Below are 23474 nucleotides of genomic sequence, written 5' to 3'. Positions count from 1 at the left end.
CAGTTGAATTCTGGGACTGTATATTGGTATTTGTGATGTAATGTTTCCTATGGTAAAACTGCAGTGTATTTAGTGTAAAGCCGTCTGCTTGCACCTTTGCTCAGATGAGAATTATATTCTCATTTTATGTATATTTTTTTTTTCTTTTTTTGTTAACTAAAATGCAGTTTTTTTTTTGTGACTCTGTGTTGTATGTCATGTTTTTATTGGAAACGAAACGACTGTCATGCCTGAAGGAAAAAAAAAAATGGCACACATTTTAAGGCTTAAAGTATGTTCATTACTGTGTGGTTTAGTCATTGAGAAATGTGAGAAACTGCCAGTGTATCAGAAATCTTATGAAGGTGTAATATCAGACAATGCTCTACATAGTCTCATTCTATTACTCCATCTACACCAGTCTTTGGCAAGCTGGGGCTAATTATATGTTGTGGAACTGCAAGTCCCAGAAGGTGGCAGGTTGAGAGCCTGACCAATCACATAGAGCCTGGCTGGTCTTCTAGTTGACCATTGACAGGAGTACACGTGCTTGTCTATATTTTCTTTGCATATGTTGGGCTATAGAGCGCTCCTGCAGCAATGGGGTAACTGAATTTTTTTTTTTTTTTTTACATGCAACAGAGCAGACTTGTAAATACAGTAGCTCTTGAAAGTATTCATTACATTGGTGTTTTTCCTATTTATTTAGTTACATTATGGAATCAAAACAGGAGTTACTTACGGTTATCCATTTGTCAGACTCTATTTGGTGGGCGTGGCTTAACGTTGGGGTTATAGAGTAGACGCACGTAGTGGTGAGGGTGGTGGACGTTATTTGACGATTGGCAGAGCTTCCTATTCAAATAATTTTGAACTAACAGCCCCCTCCCATAGGATGGAAAGAGTAATGACACACAAATGGCACAACACTCAACCAAACTGTAAAAGGGAGTGGGAAATAGTGTTGCCTAAATAGAATCGGATAAATTAATCAAACGGTAAGTACAAAAATGCCTCTATTTCTGACTGGGGGGGGGGGGGCTGCTTAAGCTTGGGGACGTGCTACATCTCCGCGTACACTCAGCCGTAGCTGTGTGCAAAAGTTTTCTTCCAAATCTAGCTTCCTTGGAAACAAATACCTTGAACCAATGGAATTTTGTGAAAGTAGGGACAGGAGTCCAGGGTGCTGTCTGACGCAACGGCTTGGCTGAGGCCTTGGGCCGTACCTCGCCTCAGACGAAGTGCTCACATTACTAGTAGAATGAGCTGTAATATTCTCAGGGACTGACTTTCCTGCTGAAAAAAAGGCCTGCCCAATCCTAGCCTTAATCCAGTTGGCTACGGATTGTTTTGTTGTTGGCAATTCTCTCTAAAGAACCAGAAGGCTATTAGCCTTTACCCAAGGGTGAGGTTCTGTCTACATAAATTCTCAAGGCCGTGACCACATCCAACAGGTGCAATGATTCTTTGCCTCCTGCAGCCAAATCTTGTTTAAGAACAGGGACAACAATCTTGGTTCAGATGAAATTTGGAAACTATCTTGGGCTGGAACAAAAGCTTGTTGTGAAGGACAGCTGTGTCATTGTGGAAAACCAGGACTGGTGTCCTGCAGGAGTGGGCAGCCAATTCATCTACCCTTCATGCTAAAGCAATACCACATAAGGATATCCAAATAATAAAGTTGTTATCAAAGGATTCCAAACGCTCATTGTAGTGCAGAGAGGACCAAAATAGGTCCCACCTAATATAAGGTGGATACAGTTAATTTCTATGATGCCTCTGAGCCACATTTCTGAAGGAGATCTGATCAATTTGCCTTGAAATAGCAAGAGGTGGGCTTACAACACAGACTATGCTGGGTGAGGTAGAAGCCTGGTTTGCTTTCAGTAGGCTCGGGTACTGGACATTTACCTGACCAAGCTGGCATCCCCCTTCTTTAGTGACTCGCTGGGCAAAGAAATGATCCCTTGAGGAAGATCTATTTATTTTTTTAAACAAAAGGAAGGAAACGTCTGAACTTTAGGATTTGGAGCACTCAGAAGAAAAGCTGCATTGGCCTCCAAGGACCCGAGTCAAAGCATTGGGCTGCAGCGAAGATAAAGCCTGCATGGAGACTCCAAAATACTCTAACACTATTTTCCAGTGTCCTCTTTATAGATGGGATCGCTAAAGTGATAACGGCGTAGTACTTGAAATCTCGTATCTGTAGTTTTGCCAGACTTCAGCTCTAAAAATTGTGGAGAAGATGGTAAATAGATTGAAGGTATCTTTTTTTCTTTTGTGCAAAGAGACATTTGGAACCGCGGGCCTCTTTGGATCCTGAAGGTTAAGATGTCCTGTCCTGTCTGTCAAGGAAATCATCCAGCTTATACGGTCCTTAGAACCCAGATTCCTTGGAAAATCTCACCCTCTTCCTGAGGGAAAACAATGATTTAGAATCGCTGTGGAAATAAACTTGGGCATATCCCTGGTGCGTGCAAGGCTTCTGAGCTGAAGATAATTCCAGTGCGGAGGACACTATCACTAAGGCCTGAACCGAGTTCTCAAGATTATGGACCCAATGTGGCTTCAGTCGGGGGTGTATAGGAGTAATGTCACTTTCTTCCTAAGGGTGAGATGTGTCAATTCCGCCATGGTATGACTACCCACATCGCCCAAGTCGGCTCTGCCGTCTCTACTGAACCCCCTCCAGATGTGCTGCTCGTCCTAGAGTCTGGTCAGCGGTACTATCTGAGTTAAGAAGCTTCTCGGATGCCATCTGCCCTTCCCTATACCTACAGACATTAACGCCTGTCACCCTGCACTTATATAAAGTGGTGCTAACGGCATACAGGGACACATAAGTAATAATCAATGCTGCCATTGGCCACTCGGTGAAAAAGTGCTCTATTAGAGGGGAGGGGTTGGCCATTGGAGGAAAGACGTGTACGGGGAGCAACCTAATTTTAAGTGCACCAGCTTCAGCGAGCCCTCTATAACCCCAAAGGTTCAGCAGCGTTCCCTGACTAATAGAGACTGATCTATACAAAATACTCAATGTCAAATGAAAAAATGGTTTAAGCAGGTGTTTAATCCCAAAGGAAAAAAAACAAAACTAGATTATAGAAATAGTTGCCCTTTGTAGGTTAACTGCACCAAAATAATCCTTGGTGCAAAGGCTGCTTTCTCTGGTTATATAATTGATTGGATTCCATCTGTGTACAATTAAAGTATTTTAAATGATTACAAAATAAATGGTACAATCACCCAGTTGCTTAGTGCATTTCCAAACAGGAGCTTCATCGTGAGGTTAAAAGAACAGTCAAAGTAATCTTTATATGCAACAGTGGGCAAGGATAGAAGATTGCAAAGACTTTTCCCTGCCGCACTGTCTAGTCCATGTAAGAAATGTAGTCATTCACATCCCTGTTGGTGCTTACAGCGTAAATGCTCTTCCACACAAATATAACAGAGTCCATGTTCGTCAGCAGCTAAATAACCCACCAGTATGTTTTGGACTATAGAAAACTGCAGCATCCAGAGGAAATCATCATAATTAGCTTTTATATAGCGCCACTAATTCCGCAGCGCTGTACAGAGAACTCGCTCGCATCAGTCCCTGCCGCATTGAAGTTTGCAGTCTAATGAAGGCTTGGCTAACCTGTGACACTCCAGGTGTTGTGAAACTACAAGTCCCAGCATACCCTTCCAGCAATAAGCTGCTATATATTGGCAAAGCATGCTGGGGCTTGTAGTTTCACAACACCTGGAGTGCCACAGGTTAGCCAAGCCTGGTCTAATGCATGCAAACACTGCGGTTCCTGGTTGAATTAAACCCAGGGCTGTGAGGCAGCAGTGCTGACCACTGTGCTGCTCGCAGTGTTAGGCTTGCTTCGAATATCCCAAAAACAGGCATGGCCATGGGAGCGTAATCCTAAGGTAGTGCTTTTCTGCTTTGGGGACTAAAAACTTGGATTATAGAGGTTAAAATGGATAGAACAAGATATAGACAAATTTTGAGGTAAGCCTGCCGTGGTCTGCTAGGATTTGGGAGAAGATTTATATTCCAACAGGACAATGGCCCAAAGCACACGGCCAAGCCCACATTGTAGTGGCTAAAAGTAAATATAATGGTGCTGTAGAAACTATAATAAAGCAAATTGAAGAGTGGGCGACGTTGCAGTGTCCAGACGTGTAAGTCTAGTTGAGACTTCACCCTATAGACACCCGCCACAGTGTTTGTTTACGTTACATTACAGAGTATTTGTTGATCACTACATTTTGAGCACATTATGTAAGAAGATAAATGTGAAGAAGGCCAAAGTGGGATAATAGTTTTCACAGTCACTATACCACATTTATACACTATACATGAGACAAGTCTGAGTGTGGTTCGGACACGGTCAGTGCACGGACTCCACGGGATAAATGTATTAAAGAGCTATTTCGTCAAACCATCGATTTTGACAGCCATATTTAAAATGATAATTTTATTTATGGCAAGTAGCTACAACCCCATCATGTTGCACAGTAAAAGATGAGATAAAATACTTTATACTTAATGCAAGAGGAAAGTAGTTTTTTTTTTTCTTAAATGTTTCTGCTAAGGCGTGTCTTAGGGAAAGAGATGTAGAGATCTAAAAAAAAAAAATCAAGACAACCGAGCGGGATAAAAAATAAGCGTGAGCTGATGGTAAACAATTGGACGTTATCTGAAATGTTCCCAGCTTACCTTGTCCTGACAGGATATAGCAGAATCTCTCCCAGAACACTGATAATGGGGGCAAATATGGCATCTTGAGTTGACTCCTCACTGTAAAGAAGACAATGGGTGAGACTGGTTTCTTACGGTATCACTCACAGTAAAGCACAGAACCTATTTATCAGTTCCTCATGAATAATGGTCATAAATTGCCGCAGTGATGTCACTCCTAGAAGATAGTTTCATCTCACAAAATGGCTGCCGCCACTGTGTGTAGGTAATTGTTGGTAGTAGAAAAAATAGATTTAATCTTTAGTAAATGATGTGGACTATTAAGCCATGAATGTACTATTACTATAAGATTGATCGGTAGGTATTTGAGAATGTCTCTGGTACATCCCATCGTTGTATATATTATTTTTTTTCCGTACAAAGTAATTGGTGTCATCTAAACATGAAGTTATGATGTAAGAATGATTCCGAGAACAGAAAAAAATAAAAACATTTGATCATTATGTCTGAATTTACTTCGGTCTGTCACTGCTGCCTATGACAGACAAAATGGCTGCCTTAATGAAAATTAAGAGCTGGAGAATTTGTTAAATAATGAGAAGGGACTGGCAGGGTGGGTCTGTGCCCTGGGCCTAGCTCTGGCCCATCAGATCCAGCCATAGTGTTGAACACTTTCTTCTTCATTTTTGGCTAGTTAAAATGTTCCAATATATCTAATTATATGCAATTGATTATGACTTTTTTTTTTATGAAGATTCTACTTTGACAACTGCAACCTTCTATCTGCCATTTTCCTTACCCATCTATCTCTGCCTCAATCCACCCTAAGTGCCACAGACTTATCTTCATCTATCACTTGGCACATCCCTACGCTTGCTCCAGAATCCAATTCAATTACTTAACCCACAAAGTTCTCATCACTACCACCTACATTCTACATCTCAAGCTTCATCATACTTGCCAACTTTTCCTTGGCTTCAGGGAGATCCCCGGTGAGGTGGGTTGGGCTTGACGAATCACAGCACCCCCTAAACGATTGTCACAATTTTGGGCAATTACCGCAGGGGGCGGGGCTAAGATGACAATATTTGCATCATTAAGCCCCGCCCCAACCACTTATCTATTGCGGGAGAGAGAAGTGGGAGGTTGACCTGCTCTCCCGGGAGCCTGTAAGATCTCCCAGAAATGCGTGAGTCTCCCAGACATTCCAGGAGAGTAGGCAACTATGCGTTAAAGAAAAGCAGCTAATGAATCTCTAAAGACTGAAGTGTCTTTTATATTTCTGTCTTCATTACTGAAGTCATGTTGTCTTACCTGTCAGTCTTTGATTAAATCTTGGTCTCCATGAAAATGGCCACCTCCATAGGCATCAATATATGGACATAGGACACAATTTCTGAACTGTGTCATCATGCCACAGATGGCGAAGCCAACCACGTCTTGTACTGGCTCAGCATCAGGGAGAATGCCAGACTCTTCAGGGAGTGAGGGAGAGCACCCCTATTTCAGGTAGTCTCCCTGACGTTCAGGGAGAGTTGGCAAGTATGAACTTCATCTTCAAATCCTCTCCCTCTCGCACTCTTAGATCTAACTCTGACCCGGACTAGGACTATTGTACAAAGATAAGTCTTATTATCAATGGTGTGACCCATGAATACGACCAGTGTCACTTTAAACATTGAGTTTTGTAGATAAAAGGTTTGCGGTGTGACAGTAGTCAGGAATCTATATAGATTATAATAAGCAGAGAAAGTCCACAAAGCTAAAATAGAGCTAGCTAAGAGGAACACCGCTATAATCTACCCGCTTGTTCTAGCCTTACTCTAAACTTACACTCATGTGGACCTGTTAGTTCAGCTACCACACACAATACCAATAACACTACTGTGTCGCTCTCCTTGCACTATGGTCTCCCTGTCTCTGAGTAATATTGTGCTATATGTGTTGTAACTAGGGTCAGAGTACCATACAGCACTAAATCTTTATCTCCTGCCTGTCTTTTGTACCTGTTTTGAAGTGGGTGGAGAGGGAATGACAAGTATCCAATCATTAGAATGTTTATGGCAGCACAGAGTATTTTAGTAATGCATGAACTGATCACGTGGGAGGCAGTGACATGTGCGCCCATGTGATTGACCAGCGGTTGAAGGGGTCTTCAACTGTGATTGGAAGAATGACAGTTTCACCATGAGCATAGAAAGGGTTCTTTACAGTAAGAGTAGTAAAGCTGTGGAATTTCCTTCCACATGAGATGGTGAGGGCAAATTCACTAATTGAATGTAAAAATGGATTTTAAGTATATTTTACAAGCACTGATATATGTAGCTATCAGTAATAGAGACTATGAGGGTGACTGGTACAGAGATATTTATCCAAATAACCAATTTTGGGGGCCAGAAAGGAATTACCCCACCCCACCCCATTGAGGCTAAATTGCCTTCTTCTGGGTCAACACAGAATTTATGAAAGATTGAACTTGATGGCTCCTCAATATGACTTCTCTAAGATGTACTAGAAAGAGTTCATCTGGAATCTGATTGGTTGTTATGGTTTACAGCACACTGCACCATGATAACCGTAATAGACTGTCCATTTGTGTAAGTCAGGAAACGGTACCATGGAAAAGACTAAAATGTCCACAAAGAACCTATAGTTTCCTACTGACGTTATAATTAGCAGTTATTTATATAGCGTCAGTATACACCAAAGCACTTTACAATTGGACATTACAACAAGGGCACTACCCAATCTGTACAATAAAAACTGGGGAATCCAACAGTCAATGTGGTTATGGAGCAGTAACAGCCATAACACAATAAAAGTATACAAACATATAGAGTGCAAACCAGATAAATATAGACATGAAAACTATTAATAGCAAATGAATAAGCTCAAGATAAACCTGCCACTGTGGCTCACTTTACCCAGAACAGGTAAAAAATAAGTTGGAAGAGAAGTCACATCATTGAGTACGAAATAAAATAACGTTATAACCTGCCCGTGTGGCTGGAGTAGATGTCTTAGCAGTGATAATCACGGTATTCTGGTCATACGAGGTCAACACTGAGCCAGCTGGTTAGAGAGCGAAGACCACCATCTCATATTAAGACAGAGAAGGGAGTAGGTGGAACAAGCGACTGCATAGAGGGCAAGGTGTAAAAAGCTGCCTGGTAAACGTAACAGTACAGATGGCATCACAAATGTACAGTGGACAATAGACTCCTCTTAACCAATATGTCTACAAAAAAAATATCCCCCATTCATCATCAGCTATTTATATAGTGCCACTAATTCCACAGCGCTGTACAGAGAACTCACAACAGTTCCTGCCCCATTGAAGCTTACAGTCTAATATACCTAACAGACACACACCAAGACAGACTAGGGTCAATTTGTTAGCAGCAAATTAACCTACCAGTATATTTTTGGGAGTGTGGGAGGAAACCGGAGCACCCAGAGGAAACCCACAAAGACACCTGGAGAACATACAAAGTTCACACAGATAAGGCCATGGTCAGGAATCAAACTCATGACCCCAGCACTGTGAGACAGAAGTGCTAACCACTGAGCCACCATGCTCCATCAGTAGTATTTTTTCCTAAGATGTAAACTGACTGTTTAATAATATGACCTGTTTATATAACAGGAGACTAGTAACAAAAAAGCAAAATGTACAGGGTACCAGGTTTATTTTTTTTATTTAGACCCCAGATCTCTGCTGGCATTATAATATAGAACCACATAATCTCTGTAATAATACAAAATCAGCAAAACCCAAGATACAGACATGTAAAGATTGACTTTACAGAACAATATCTATATTAAAAGAAACAAATTGCTAATGCCAACGGGACCACAGGAAGTTTTCAATTTAAGTAATACAAATTGGAAGGGAAGAAGGGAGGACATGGGGGAAGTGGAGATAGAGGATCGGGAGGCCTGTACTGCCAGCGGCCACAGGTAAGGAAAGACTGTGCAAGTCTGTTCATAAGGAAAGAGGACTTTCTACCACCTCTATAGTGGCAGCGGGCAACTCGGGACAGAGAGGGTGAGTTAAAATAGAATAGCTAAGGACAGGGAACGATTTTTTTAGTATCTCATTAAATGCTTGTTATATATTCCATTAAATGCGATGTTCTGATTCAGCCAATCAGCATAGAAAGCTGTGGTGGGGTAAGAGGTGGCCAATCCGGTGGCAGCTGCCACGATGTTAACCCATAATTTGGAGCCCTGGTAAGCATGTATCCTAATGCATTGGGCCAAATGTGTGGCAGGATAATATTTCTGCATATGGAGAACTCTGAGGTCACCATCTGACGGGCGCTTGTATATAGTGTGTCTTTATCCTGCCCAAATTAAATTGTAGATGGGAGCCCATTAAAGAACTTTAGGGGAACTGTCACTGGAAGTAAAAGAGGCGTTTGAAATGCGGTAAAAGAGCCAGGGCTATAGCTTAATCTTGAACAGCATTAACCCACCCTATTCACGAGATATAAATCTTATTCCAATTAGACAAATCCAATTAGATCATTCTTAAGTGTCTCAACGGGCGGATTAGCTGTGTAAAGGTCATTGTAATGCCTGGTGATGTATATCCCAAGATGTTTTACTTTAGCAGGCTGCCATTTAAAATTAAAATTCCACTAGATGTTTTCTGAGCAGGGCTGAGAGAGAGACTGAGGTCTAGAACCTCAAATTAATCACAGTTGCTTTTATCCCCCTGATAGGGACCCAAACGCTTAGAGGCAGTTGAGGAGCAAAGTTATAGGTTGCAATAAAGTGAGCAGGATATTATCGGCGTAAAGAGATATCTTGTGTTGGCGTGTGCCGACAATGTCCAAATCTTTTTTTGGGGGGTGGGGGGACGATATGTCACAGAAAAAAGTATACACTGAAATTCATTTGAAAATATAAGAGAATAGTTGCTCTCTAAAGTTAAAAGAGAACATAAAGGAAAATACATAAGGTTTGAATCTTGATGTACAGTATTCCCATGGTCAATGTACAAAAGGGGAAAAGTGATGCCCCTTGTGTTGATTGGTATTCTATGGCTGCAGAAAATAGGGTGGTGGGTAGTCGGTTATCCACTACTGCCAGAGTGTTTCGGTGTTGTATGCTTGTAGCATACCGATATTATTCATAAAACACAGCATTACACAGAGCTCTTAGAATGTAGCAGTTGACCAGAGCTTTCAGGTGCCGTCACCAATGTGGAGAATTACTTTTCCTAAACAGCCATCTGTGGTCACAGCAAGCGAGAGCCTCCTACAGAGAAAAGTTCAGCCCAGAAGGATTGACAAGTTTTAGGACTAATTAGGATCTGCACCATTGGCACTCTTGAAACAGTATCAAAGACTGTGATCAATTACAATTGTTTCAGCCTTGCACCATAAGACTGAATTATAAGATTTAAATGTAAGAAAGACTAACTATATTATTATCGTAGATTTGTAAGGCACCACTAGTATTGATTTGATAGATGCAGAATTACTATGTGATTGTGCTTAACGTTAGTGTTGCCTTTATCATATTTTACAACAGTGCTATCTGGAATTAAACTTGTTACAAATGTTTATTATGTAGCCAATGTTGTTGACAAGGTTGATGTAAGACACACTATAACCTAACACCAAACAGTGTTGTATATTATTTGGCTATACTATTATTATTCTAGTATCACCCTTTGAACACTCTTGCGCCAGGGGTATAACACCAGCTATATTATTCCCATGATAAAGCCTGAAGACAATGAGTCATCCATGGGAGGACGCTTGAGGAGAAGCGAGTAGGAAAGACAAAGATGGCGACAAGCACTGGCGTGAAAGACCCCCCTCCCCCGTCACCCTCAGTAGCGATTGTTCATGTCAGTTCTGATTTTAATGGAAACGACATGCGTGACAAAGGTTGCCAAGACCCTTTCAAAAAGCCAAGTAGAGCGGAGTTTAGAAAACACAGGAACATAAACATTGGTGGGGGGTGAAGGAAGCAGGATTTTAAATTAAGGCCAAGTTTATGGTTTACCTACTGGGCAAGGGCGATGATTAGCAGGGATAGCGGACACCCCTGCCTGGTGCCATTGAGAATAGGGAGTGCCATGTCCAGACTTGAACACAAGTCAAGTTCCTTTGTACCTACTGCAGAACACTCATCAATTTTTCCTCTCATGAAAGATGATTTGTTTATAAATGATCAAGTATATTAAACCTAATCAGTTATCACGGGTCTTACAAGAAACCATTACAGCCAATAATCAAAGACCGATTCCCATTCTTCCTTGTACACAATTGAGGAAACCTTATATGATGTGGTAAAATAAGAGGAATAAGGACATTAATTGGAATCTAAATAAGTTGCTGGCTGGACCATGTGCTGTAAATGGTTTCTAAGGCTGGGTACACGCTACAGTGTTTTCAGTCAAGTATCGGGCCAATCAGATGATAAACGACCGATTATTATTATTAATATTTATTCATATATGAGTTGCCACAGATTCCGTATCACTGGCTACAGAAGCAAGTAACAAATAGATGAGGTAATACATGTCAGCAGCACAGGTGAGTGTGAGTAATGCTATGGGGGCTCGCACAGAGTGCAGCAAAAGACGTGACAGGACGTACGAGGGACAGGAGACAGACGTTGGACAATAGGTAGAGAGGACCCTGCCCACTTACAATCTAAAGGGAGGGGTGGTGAGAGACGGTAGGACCAACTGGGAGAAACATTTCGAAGGCAGACAAGGATGAGGAGGTGATGGATAGAATGGTTAGGAGGTGGTAGGATAGGCGAGCTTGAAAAGGTGAGGTTTGAGTGAGCGTTTGAAGGACTGAAGATTGGGGGAGAGTCGAGTGAGGCAGGGTATGGAGTTCCAAAGATTAGGGGCAGCATGGCAGAAGTCTTGGAGGCGAGCATGGGAGGAGGTAATGAGAGGTGAATTGAGGCGGAGCGGAGTGGCCGGGTAGGTATGTGCCTCGAGACAAGGTCAGAGATGTAAGGGAGAGAAGTGTCAGTAAGGGCTTTGTAAGTGAGAATAAGGAGCTTGAACTGAATTCTGAAATGAACAGGGAGCCAATGAAGGGATTTATATAGCGGAGATGTGGAAGATGTGCAGTGGGAGAAGAAGATGAGACTAGCCGCAGTATTCTGTATGGTTTTAAGATCAGATGTGCGAGAGCGAGGGAGACCAGTGAGAAGGAGGTTGCAGTAGTCGAGACGAGAAATGATGAGTGAATGGACCAGGATTTTGGTTGCTTTCTGAGAGAGTAAGGGACGGATTTTTGTAACGGAGGAGGAAGTGGCAAAATTTGGTGAGGGACTGGATACGAGGGGTAAAGCTGAGGGTGACTCCAAGGCAGCGGGGTTGGGTGACAGAAGAAAGAGTGATGTTGTCAACCAAGATGGAGATATTGGGAGGGATAGCAACATTGGCAGGAGGAAAGATGTTGAGCTCGGATTTGGAGATGTTGAGTTTCAGGAAGCACTGTAACATCCAGGTAGTTACAGCAGAGAGACAGCTAGATACCTAGGTTAGGACAGCGGGACAGAGGTCAGGGGAGGGAAGATAGATTTGTGTGTCATCACTATAGAGGTGGCATTGAAGGCCAAATGATTGAAGTTCACTGAGAGAGGTGGTGTAGAGAGAGAAAAGCAGAGGGCCAATGACAGAGCCTTGTGGGACTCCAATAGAAAGGGGAAGGGGGTGCGGGGGAGAGCCAGAAGCAGACACACTAAAAGAGCGGCCAGAGAGGAGGCAAACCAGGAGAGAGCCGTTTCCAAAGACCTAGGGAGTGAAGGGTGGTGAGAAGAGAATGATCGACAGTGTCAAACACAGGTGAAGTCAGCAAGATTTCCTCCATTGTCGTTCAGAGGAGCGGGAGCACTTTTGGGGGAGATGAGTGACAGGGTTGTGTTTTAGATTGGTGGAGATGAAGAAGGTGGCAGGGGCTGCAGTATCAAGGGCAACAGAGAGCATGGTGTTGTAAAGAGAGATAGCAACGTTGGGACATGATAGGGAAGAAATAGGAGCAAGTAAAGGTTCAAAAGAGGACACAAAGATGATGGGGTCAATGCTGTTGATGGGACGCAGCGAGTGATCGACTTTGGGAGAGGTGGGGCAAGGGGTAAAGAGTGGGTAAAGGAAAGGAGATTGTGGTCAGAGAGGAGGAAGACAGAACTGGAGAAGCTGGAGATGTCACAGAGATAGGAGAACACCAGGTCCAGGGAGGTCCATCACGGTGGGTGGCGGATGTTGTCCATTGAGAGAGGCCATGGGAGGAAGTGAGAGTGAGGAATTTAGAGGCAGCAGTATATGATAATATAGGGAAGATCAGAATAGAGAAAATGGGAAACTCAGGCAGCAAAGTTATCAAGAAATTGAGAGAATAGGCCAGGTGAACGACAGATCACCGCAACACGAAGGTGGAGAGGGGAGAAGAGGCGGATGGAGTGAACTTTAAAGGAGGAGAAGGAGAGGGAGGGTTCTGGGGGAATAACCCTGAAGGTGTAGCCAGGAGACAGTAGGACACTAACACCACCTCCTTGGTGGTCCCCAGGACGGGGAGTGTGGGAGAAGGAGAGCCCCCCGTGGAAGAGTGCAGCAGGGGAAGCAGTATCCACACTTCTGTAAGGGCCAGGAGACCAAAGGAATGGGAGAGGAAGGGGTCATGAATGGGAGTGAGTTTGTTGCACACAGATCTTGCATTCCAGAGTCCACAGGACAAGGGAAGGTGAGTAAGAGGAATGATGGTAATAAGGTTGACGGGATTGGATGTTGAGGGGACGGGGGGACAGGTTGAAATGTGGTGGAGGGGGACGACGACAGGGGATAGAGTATGGAGTAGTGATGTGGGGAGCCATGAAGGGGAGTGGGTGGAAGTGTTGAATAGAAAGTAATAAGGCACAGGAGATGTAGTAATTGAGACCTTGCAGAGTTATGAAATCAGAGAGAAAAAAAAATTGCATGGGAAAGACAAATGAGAGTATGGCAGAAGGTAAGGACTGTGACAGGTTACAAGTGAGGTGAGAATAGAACCCACCTTTTTCTTAAAGCCTTCCAGTCTCCCACTTAACTTTCTATCTTTTCTTCTGCCTCTTCCCCTTCATTCCCCTTCCCTTATCCTCCGTTCCTCCTTCTCTTCCTCTCTCCCCGTGTCTCTCTGTCTGTCTACCCCACCCCTTAGATTGTACGCTCTTTTGAGCAGGGTCATCTCTCCTCCTGTCTTCACCACTTTTAACTCTGCTCTCCAGCTACCTAGCCCTCCTCCTCGAGGAACCTCTTCCCCCCGTCCCCTCTCGCTCCCTCCTCTCCCCTTTGGGGGTCTCCCTGTCATCCGTGTCCTCCCTCTTGGGCTCCGTCGTATGCGGACCGTCCCCACTCCCCTCCCCCGCTTCTCTAGCTGTGCTTTGAGCTCACGGAGTTACTGTGCTTATTGTTTACTGTACTGTTCTGTCTCACCTTGTATTGTAATTTTGTTTGTCCCTGTACGGCGCTACGGACACCTAGTGGCGCCCTATAAATAAAAATGAATAATAAATAATAATAAAATAATAGAACAGGACAGGTGAGTAAAGTGAGAGGCTGAAGAAGTAGTAGAAGAGTAAAGAGGAAGAAAAGATGTAACAGGATCAGCAAGGGAATATGAAGTAGTTAGCACAGTAGAGATAAGGGATGAGTGAGTAAGAAACAGTTAGATAAGACAGTGACATAGGGCAGGAGTGGAGAGAGATTATAAAACATTAGCCACCGTGGAAGGTGCACTAAGGTAGCTGTGTATGAACAGTGTGCAAGGGGGAGCAGGGGCGCTACTTAAAGAATCTGGGTAAGTGGAGCAACAACTGTTTTGAAAGTGGGAATACAAGCGACAGCATTAGTGAAACCAACAAGCCATTTTCAAACAGCAGATGCAAGAATTAAGGTTGAGAAACAGAACAGCAGGGTGTGTGCAGGCAGTGCACAATGCACGTGGTGGTGGATTTCAGAGCTCACAGATGATTGTTGAATGATGTCTTCATGTAGCAGTGTTTCCAGATAGAATTTTCTTTTTTGTTCATCTCTTGTGTAACTCTTACTATGCTATCTAAATGTTTAAAACAATTGAAAAAAAAAATCCTCACTTAGAAGAAATCCTCACTAGCCAACACAGCCTATGACTGCTAGTTATATAGGGTCACAGAGCCATGTGATCACTTTCTTAAATTAAGTCCCACTAATCACATATACTACAAAGAAAGTAATAAAATTCTAAAACAAACAAATAGAGAGTTAGCATACCATATAGCTAATAGACAATTTTGCAGATCTGGGGGTAAATGTATCAAGGTGCGATTTTGCAAATCCAGCGATTTTCTAGGGAGAGTTGAAACTCGCTGATGTATGAAGCTGAGATTTCATGTAAAGTCGCCAGAGTTGTGTTTCTGTCAAAATCGCTATTTCCCAAATCGATAGAGATCAAACTCCCCACTGTTTGCCACTCTAGCTATACAAGTCTCAAATGTATGAAGGTGCGATTTAGAAAACTCTCCTGAGTTTGTTTTAAAACAAGCCAGATACAACACGCTGCTTGCTAGCAGCGTGTTCAGTAAACACATCACTGTTACACTGCCTGTCTATAGAGCCAGGGGTCCCGCCAGCTGTCAAAACTGATAAAAATAAATAAAAGTTTAAAAAATCAAACAAAAAAACACTAGGCAAACTAGCCAGGGTGGGTGGCACTCATGGCCGGATTAAGGGAATGGAGGCCCCCCGAGCCGCCGCCAAGGCACTTACCTCCTTCTCCTGGCATTGCAGTCCTTCCCCGGTGCACTGTATGCTCTTTACTGAGGAGCTCTCGTGAGAGTGAGAGTGAGACTCACGAGATCTCCTCAGTAAGGAGACTACAGCGCACCGGGGAAGGACCGCAGTGAAAGTGCTCAGCAGCATTGATCGGGCCGGGGGGCGCTCCCGCCCCCGACCGATCAATACTGCTGCTGAGCACTTAAAAGGGCCCCCTGGATGCCCGAGGCCCCTGGGCTGTAGCCAAGTTAGCCCTATGGTTAATCCGGCCCTGGTGGCACTATAGCAGGGGGATGCACGGCAGGGGTCCCCCTGCAATAATGACAAACCAATCCCAGGCAGTTCAGCACTGGGCTGGATTCCCTAGGGAGTGGGGTTCGCTGAAAAAATGAGCGCCCCCGCCCCTCTAGGGACAACCGGCCCAGTGCTGAAAGCACTAGGGCTCTTCCTACACCCCTGGGTGGTGGGTGTAGGGTAATAAACTATGATAAAAGTAGAAAAAAATAAACAGCCGCCATTTTGTTTTGTGGAACTACAAGTCCCAGCCAGCCAGGGTGCCATAAACAGTGTGGGCATGCTGATACTTGTATAACTACAAGCACCAGCATACCCATGGCAGCCAGGGCATGTTGTCACTTGGAGAACCACAAGTGCCAACATGCCCTGACACCCACAGCTGACTGGGACCTGTAGTTTCACAAAAGAAAATGTTAAATAAACCAACACACCCTCATTAAAACCACATACATATAATAAAAAAAATAAAACCCCAATAAAGACACTAAACACTTTCTTTTATACCACATATTTTTATTAAAAATAATATATTCCCAATATACTCACCACTGATGTTTTCATCTGTTGTCAGCAGCTTTTAATCCTAAAATGTCTGTAAACCAAGTCCTAAATAAATTTGTATCCAATAGTCCGGCTTGACCAAGTCCAAAATAAATTTGTAATTCCCAAAGTCCGGCTTGAAATGTCCAAAAAATATTTGTATCCAAACGTCCTGCTTGAAATGTCTTCTCTTCTTCTTGGGCAAAAAGCTCCCCTTGTTGCTTGAAGTCTTCATTTCTTCTGGCCAGTAGGGCCCCAGATTTGTAATATCCCATCCAGAACATACTTGTAATAAAAAAATAATAATGAAGAGAGCTGCCGCAAACAGCTTCTACAGTGTAGATACGCATTGTGTATATACGCAATGAACTTAGTTCATGCGCTAGGTCTATTTATAGTATTGGTGGTTTCCCACGACAGCATGGTAAAATTGCTGGTAAAATTGCTAAAAAATATTGCATTGTTAGAATTTTCCTGTAGTGTGTATCCAGCCTATCCAACAGAAGGGAGTAGTCCTAATGTGGTAATAGGCTGGACACTGACGTGACTTTTTATATCTTATCACAATACAGATTTCTGGTATGTCCCACAATTCCAATAAGAGTCTGGATGCACCAGTAATGGTTGAGTAATGTGGCTTCCGATTGTTTTCTTGACCAGGCAGTTTCAGCACTGGGAGCAGCCATGTTAGAATCAACTGTTTAATGTGTTCAATCACAGCATCTTAGACACAGCTGTCAATCATTCCTTTAGACTGCTGCTATTGGATACTTGTTCTTTTGAAAGTGCCGTTTGTAGTTTATTTCTGCGAGTGTGTGCTTGTCTCTACAGTTCTCTGTTTGGATATTTATGACCTTGACTTGGATTTTTGCTTTTTGCTCATGCCTGTCTCGACCTTTGGATTGAATTTAGACCTTGGTCAAGGTCTGCCTGCTATGATCTTTGGATTGTATTTTGGACTTTGCTAGAACTCAGTCTGCCCTGACTTTGACTTCTGTAGTACACAATTCTTTCTGGACTTTGGCTGGACACTGGTGCTTGTTCTCCTTGGGCCTCCCAGTGTCACATCATAACCTTCATTATACCTGTTAACCTAAGCTAGCACTACTTAGAGCTTAAGAGGTTGGGGCGCCCAAGTATTGGTGAGTAACTCATGCTCTATAAGAACAGTGGCTGCTATAGGTTTATACCTCTGCAAGCAGATTCTGCAGATCTTACAGTTGCCATCAGTATCACATCATTACATCCAGCCAAAAAGCCAACATTTGGGCTTCACTCTCATGGAGACAAACCAGCCCTCGCCAGCACAGCTGCTGTCCTTGCAAATTCAGACCTTCATGGAAGTGATTCTGGAACTTGTTTAGCGAGTCAGTTGCCAGAAGCAGTCAGCCATTCAATTTCAGGCTACCCCGATAACCCAGCATGAACATGAGTGGATCTCCTGAATCAGTTCTTGGGGGAGCTCAAGATGTTCGGTCATTTCTGTGAAAGCTGCAAACTTTATTTCAATCATAAGCCTTGTTCTTCAGGTTCTGAATGTCAGCAGGGGGATACTATTATTTCTCTTCTGAAGGGGGACTTACAGATATTTGACTTAAACCATAATTGCCCTGATTGTGGTTTAGTAGATGCCTTTTTTTTTGAGATGCTCAAATTCGGTTTTCCAAACCTCAAACATCGCCAATTTGAGTATCAAGCGGGGCCATCTTGGTACTTTCCCACTTCCTCGGATCTGAATCGAGGCAAAACGTCATCAGTGCGTTGTCGGATCTTGTGGGTTTTAGATTCCATAAGTACCTCCCTCCCCAGGAGATCCAGCGCCATTGTTCACACAGAAACAGGGGTAGCAGTGTTCTTGTCACTCTCCAGTCTCCAGTGCCATTGCTCAGTGCCATTGCTCAAACAGAAACAGGAGTAGTAGTGTTCTTGTCACTCTCCAGTCTCTAGTGCCATTGCTTATACAGAAATAGGGGTAAAAGTGTTCTTGTCACTTGACAAAATCTAACTGGAAATGACTGAAAATTAATATTATTGAGGTTAATAATACTGTAGGAACTAAAAAAGAGCCAAATTCTGTGATTTTAGCATTTTTTAACATTTTTAAAAAAAAATAAATAAATTACACATCCAAAACCAAAACACATGAGGGTGGTTTTGCCAAAACCAAATCACAAAGTTAATACAGAGCCAAAACCAAAACCCAGGGGTCAGTGAACATCCCTATTTTTTTAACCCTATGGGATTGCTTTACGATCACCCAGACAACCCAGCCTCAGGTAAGTCTCATTTACGGGCCCTTCATCAAGGTCGCCATTCTGTTGAACATTACTGGACTGTTTCCGAAGATGGACGACAGTGCCTGGAATGATCCAGCTTTGAAGAGTCTGTTTTGACTACGTTTCTCATGAATCAGTGGATATCTTAATGCATATCCTGGTACAGAGACTTTAGACTCTCCCGAGAACTTGTCTATTCACATTGATAGTCTCAGGGGTCGCCAAGCAGAAAGAGGTCTCAACCTTCCAGATACAGGATGTAGCTGAGCCAATGCAGATTGGAGCTTTCAAATTATTGAAAGAGGAGAGGGCAAGAAGATGGTGGTTGAGACTGTGTATGTATTGTGGTCAGAGAAGACACATTTACCGCAACTGTCCAAACAGGGCCTAGGTTCTTAGTCAATGCAAAATATAAACTCCAGCTGTCGGTTAGTCTTACCACACCTTCTGCTTGACGTACACTTAGCTCTAACCTATAATGTAGCAGGAGGCAATTTACTTGATCAACAAGTAGTTTAGTATTTACACTTGCCTACTGCTCCTGTAGAAACTCCTATTTTTGTGAAAGTTTTAGATGGAACCTCACTGTCCAGGGGTCTGATCAAGGTTAAGTGCTCTACTATCTGGGGGATGTTATTAATCGGGATGTGTCTAAAATATTCGCAGACAACTTCCTGCCCATAACCGCAATGATCCGCAAAGACTTGAGAGGTTGGCACCCTAAGGGCTTCTCATTGATAGAGAGAGTCAATGTTGTTAAATAAACCTACTTCCAAGAACCTTGTATCTTCTACATATTCTTCCAGTACGCATCCCCAACCTTTGGTTCAATGACTTATATCGGGCGATGCGCAACTTTATTTGGAAGGGCAGGAAACCTTGTTTCAAACATGACATCCTCTACAGGTGCAAGCACTTAGGAGGTTTACAACTGCCGCACTTCACCACATATCACAACGCTATATACTGCTAAACAAAGCTTTAGATTGAATGAGAGGTGGGAGTGGATGTGGATAGAGGAATTCATGCTGAAAGTCCCAATCCAAAACATTTCATGGCTCTCCACGCTTCCCGACAAAAATCCCTTCCTTAAAACCCCGGGCCAGACTTCAAACTTTCGACCATATATCCTCACTGACCTCTCCCCAGACTCCACTACTTGACAACCTAGACTTTCCACCAGGTATGCCGGTGATGGCCTTCACTCACTGGACACGGGCAGGGGTATCTCGGGTCGACCAGCTGGTGGGAGCGTCAGGCGTCCTACCATTTGCGGACATCCCAACAAAATGAGACTTACCCAATTCCGAGATATGGAGATCTATACAACTAAAACATTACCTGTGCACCTTGGGAGTCTGTGAGATGGCTTACCGTATTTGAGACTGTCACAATAATGACTTTTGAGGGTGCACTGACTGATATTAGCGCAACTAAGCAAGGGGGCGCCGGAGTCTAATAGTTAGTTAGGGATAGGTAGGTAGGTAGTTAGGTAAGTTTAGATAGCCACTGGGTGTTTAGATAGGTAGTTAATTTAGTTCTTAGATAGATTAGTTTAGGTAGATCAGATAGGCAGATAGATTAGCTAGATAGATTAGATAGGTATTAGATAGGGTCAGTTATATTATGCCTCACCTGACCAGCCTGTTTCTCCTAGCTCACTCACCTGGCTTCCTAATTATCACTTGCAGCCTATTGGTTCTGCTCTCCTTAAATAGCTGGCTAATCCTCTGCAGGATTGCCGGTAATACGTTTACCATAGTGTTCTGCTCCCTTGTGTTCTCCGTTACCTGTTCCTGTTGTTTCCTACCGGCTTGTGGTATCCCCGTGTACCAGACCGTTTCCGTTCTTGTCAACTCTTTATTGGATTTCCCTGTGTACCGACTCGGCTCTGTTTTGACTCCTCTCCTGTGTGATTACCCGTGTGCCAGACCTGTTTCGGTTCCTGACTATTCTCTATTGGATTCCCCGTGTATGGACCCTGCTATTCCCTTGACGATTCTACAATCTTCCTTTGGCTGCGGACTCAACCTTGCCAAAGGTACTATTGCCTAAGAACTGTTACCCCTAAATCTCCAGACTCTCATCGGTACTGTGGGTTGCAGTTACCCCTGGCAACTGCCCAGGGCCGGATTTACCGCTAGGCAACCTAGACAACAGCCTAGGGCCCAGCGGTCCCTTCCATGGTCAGTGGTGAGCGAGGTAGGCAAGGCGGAGGGGCGCTCCCCTCCGCCTGCCATCCCCCTCTCTCCATCGGCATAATAAAACAAATTGCGTCCGGAAACAGATAAAAAAAACAGCAAACAGTCACGTGATCACGCGGCGGCTCACGGCAGTCTCTCCTCCTCTCGTCTACTATTGAGTGGTAGCAGAGAGGAGGAGAGACTGCCGGGAGCCGGCGCATGATCACGTGAATTTTTTTTTTTTATCTGTTTACGGCCACAGTGAGGACTAACCGAGGAGCAGCGTGCCGAAGAAGAAAGAAGATTGGAAGACAAGAAGACCAGAAAAGAGGAATACAAAAGAGAAAAAGGCAATGTAAGTAAAACAACGGAGGCACAGACGTGGTGATGGTGAAGGGGTATAGAGATGGTGATGGTAAAGGGGCACAGAGATGGCGATGGTGAAGTGGTACAGAGGTGGTGATGGTGAAGGGGCACAGAGGTGGTGATGGTGAAGGGGCATAGAGATGGTGATGTGAAGGGGCACAGAGATGGTGATGGTGAAGAGGCACATGTGATATTGTGAAGGGGCAAAAGTGGCAATGAAGGGGCATAGTGTGATGATGGAGGGACCAAAGTGACAATGAAGGGGCACAGTGTGATGATAGAGGGACAAAAGTGACAAGAGCACATATGGATTTATGCATATTATTTTTGCAAACAACTTAGTATTTCTGCCCTGACTTAAATACTTAAGTTGTATTGACCCAACTACTTAAAAAACGGGACTACTCTGTAATTATTTAGGGGTGCCTTTTTCTGTAGCTCTTTTCACATGTTAAGTACGCCCCCAATGATGCAAGATACGCCCCCAATGGTATGGCCACACCTCCTTTGGCGGCTCGCAGCCGCTGCGCAGAGGCATATACTTTAACTTCTGCTTAACTATAGGGATATATGGTATGCTATGAAAATATAGTGTTATGGATTGTTTCAGAGAGGGGGTCCACAAACCAGTATCCTGCCTAGGGCCACATGAGTTCTAAATATGGCTCTGCAACTGCCTAAGAGCTGCCTCTCGCAAATCGTCGGACTCTTACCAGTACTGTGGGTTGTAGTTACCCCTGGCAACTGCCTAAGAACTGTTACCCCTAAATCTCCGGACTCTCATCGGTACAGAAGTCGCTGTGTATCAGGGGACTTCTCTATCAAATGTTCCTTATTTATTCCAGTGGCCACGAGTGATATATCAGTCTTTACACCATCCACTCATTGTCTCACCGGACTCCCTCCTGCACTTCCTACTCTACGGCCTCGGTAACTCTATTCCTGGGTTCTCCCCAGCCAGTGCACATCTCACAACCCTCTGTTTGTCTGCAGCCAAGTCTGTCCCCACTAAAAGGGGCAACATTGAACGCCAGACGTTCGGAGCAGACTCCGGGTTTTGATGTACTGGCTGAGGGGTTCCTAACACTTACTCACTCGAGAGTCACCAAAGACAGGTATTACCCATCTTCTAGAAGCTTAGAAACCTGTACGCTAAGCTAGAAAAATGTGAGTTTGAGGTACCTCAAGTCACATTTCTGGGATGCATCATCTCAGCTCAGGGTATTTGCATGGATCCAGCCAAGCTGCAAGCAATAGTTCATTCGGTTCAGCCTACTAACCTGAAAGCCCTACTGTGGTTCTTAGGCTTCATCTGATCCTTTTCTGGTAATAGCTGCTCTTCTGACCATGATGACCATAAAAGGGATGGATCTGTCTGTGTGGTCTCAAAAAGTCTTGAAAGCATTTGCTGCTCTTAAACAAACGTTCTGCTCAGGCCCAGTTCTTTGTCCTCTTAATCTGGATTTACCTTTTGTTGTAGAGGCGGATACCTCAAATGTGAAAGCAGGAACGGTTTTGGCACAGGTCAAACATGATGCTAGTTTACATCGCTGTGTCTATTTCTCCAGAAAGTTCTCTCGTACAGAGATGAATTACAATGTTGGCAATCGAGAACTGCTAGTCATAAAGTGGGCACTTGAAAAGTGATATAGACAACATTTCTATTATACGTGACCACAAGAACCACTAATATATTGCTAAGGGGTTAAATGCTATAGAGACCAGATGGGCTCTTTTCTTTTCTCTGTTTCAAGTTACTATTTCTTACCAGCCTGTATCAAAAACTTTAAACTTGTTTGACCAGCATTCCTCTTGCCCAGATTTTTTCTGGTTTAGCAAAATATCTGTAATCACAGTTACACTCTTAAGCACCTTCTAAAGTTCCTGCACGTTGTTTACTTGCTCCAAAATATCATATTGCTAAGTAGTCTTGATTGAAGCACACAATGGAAAAGTCCTGATCATACGGGTTTTTCTCCTCAATCAGTGTGGTGGCCATCTATCAAAAAGGATGTACAGGATTTTGTTAAGATTCGTCCTACTTGTGCTCGCTATAAGACAGTGAGAAGTCAGTCAGTGGGGCCTCTGGTTCCTCTGTCCATCCCTAATAAACCCTGGACCATTTGTGGATGGATTTTATTGGTCAGTGTAGAAGATTTACCACCATATGGGTCATTGTGAACATATTTAGTAAGATTGCTCATTTTGTTCCTCTTACAGCTCTTTCCTCAGCTAAATAATTAGCCATGTTGTTTGTCCTGATTCTAGGGGACCTGTTCGCCCATCAGGTCTTTTGTCCCGAATCCCCGTATTTGGGAGGTATTTCCCTCTCACAAGCAGCGGTGAACAGGTCCCATCTGGTACGGGTACAC

This window comes from Mixophyes fleayi, chromosome 4 (assembly GCF_038048845.1).
Source record: "Mixophyes fleayi isolate aMixFle1 chromosome 4, aMixFle1.hap1, whole genome shotgun sequence".
In the NCBI taxonomy this organism is placed as follows: Eukaryota; Metazoa; Chordata; class Amphibia; order Anura; family Limnodynastidae; genus Mixophyes; species Mixophyes fleayi.
The sequence above is the reverse complement of the archived record's forward strand: the minus strand, read 5'-3'. Positions refer to the sequence as shown.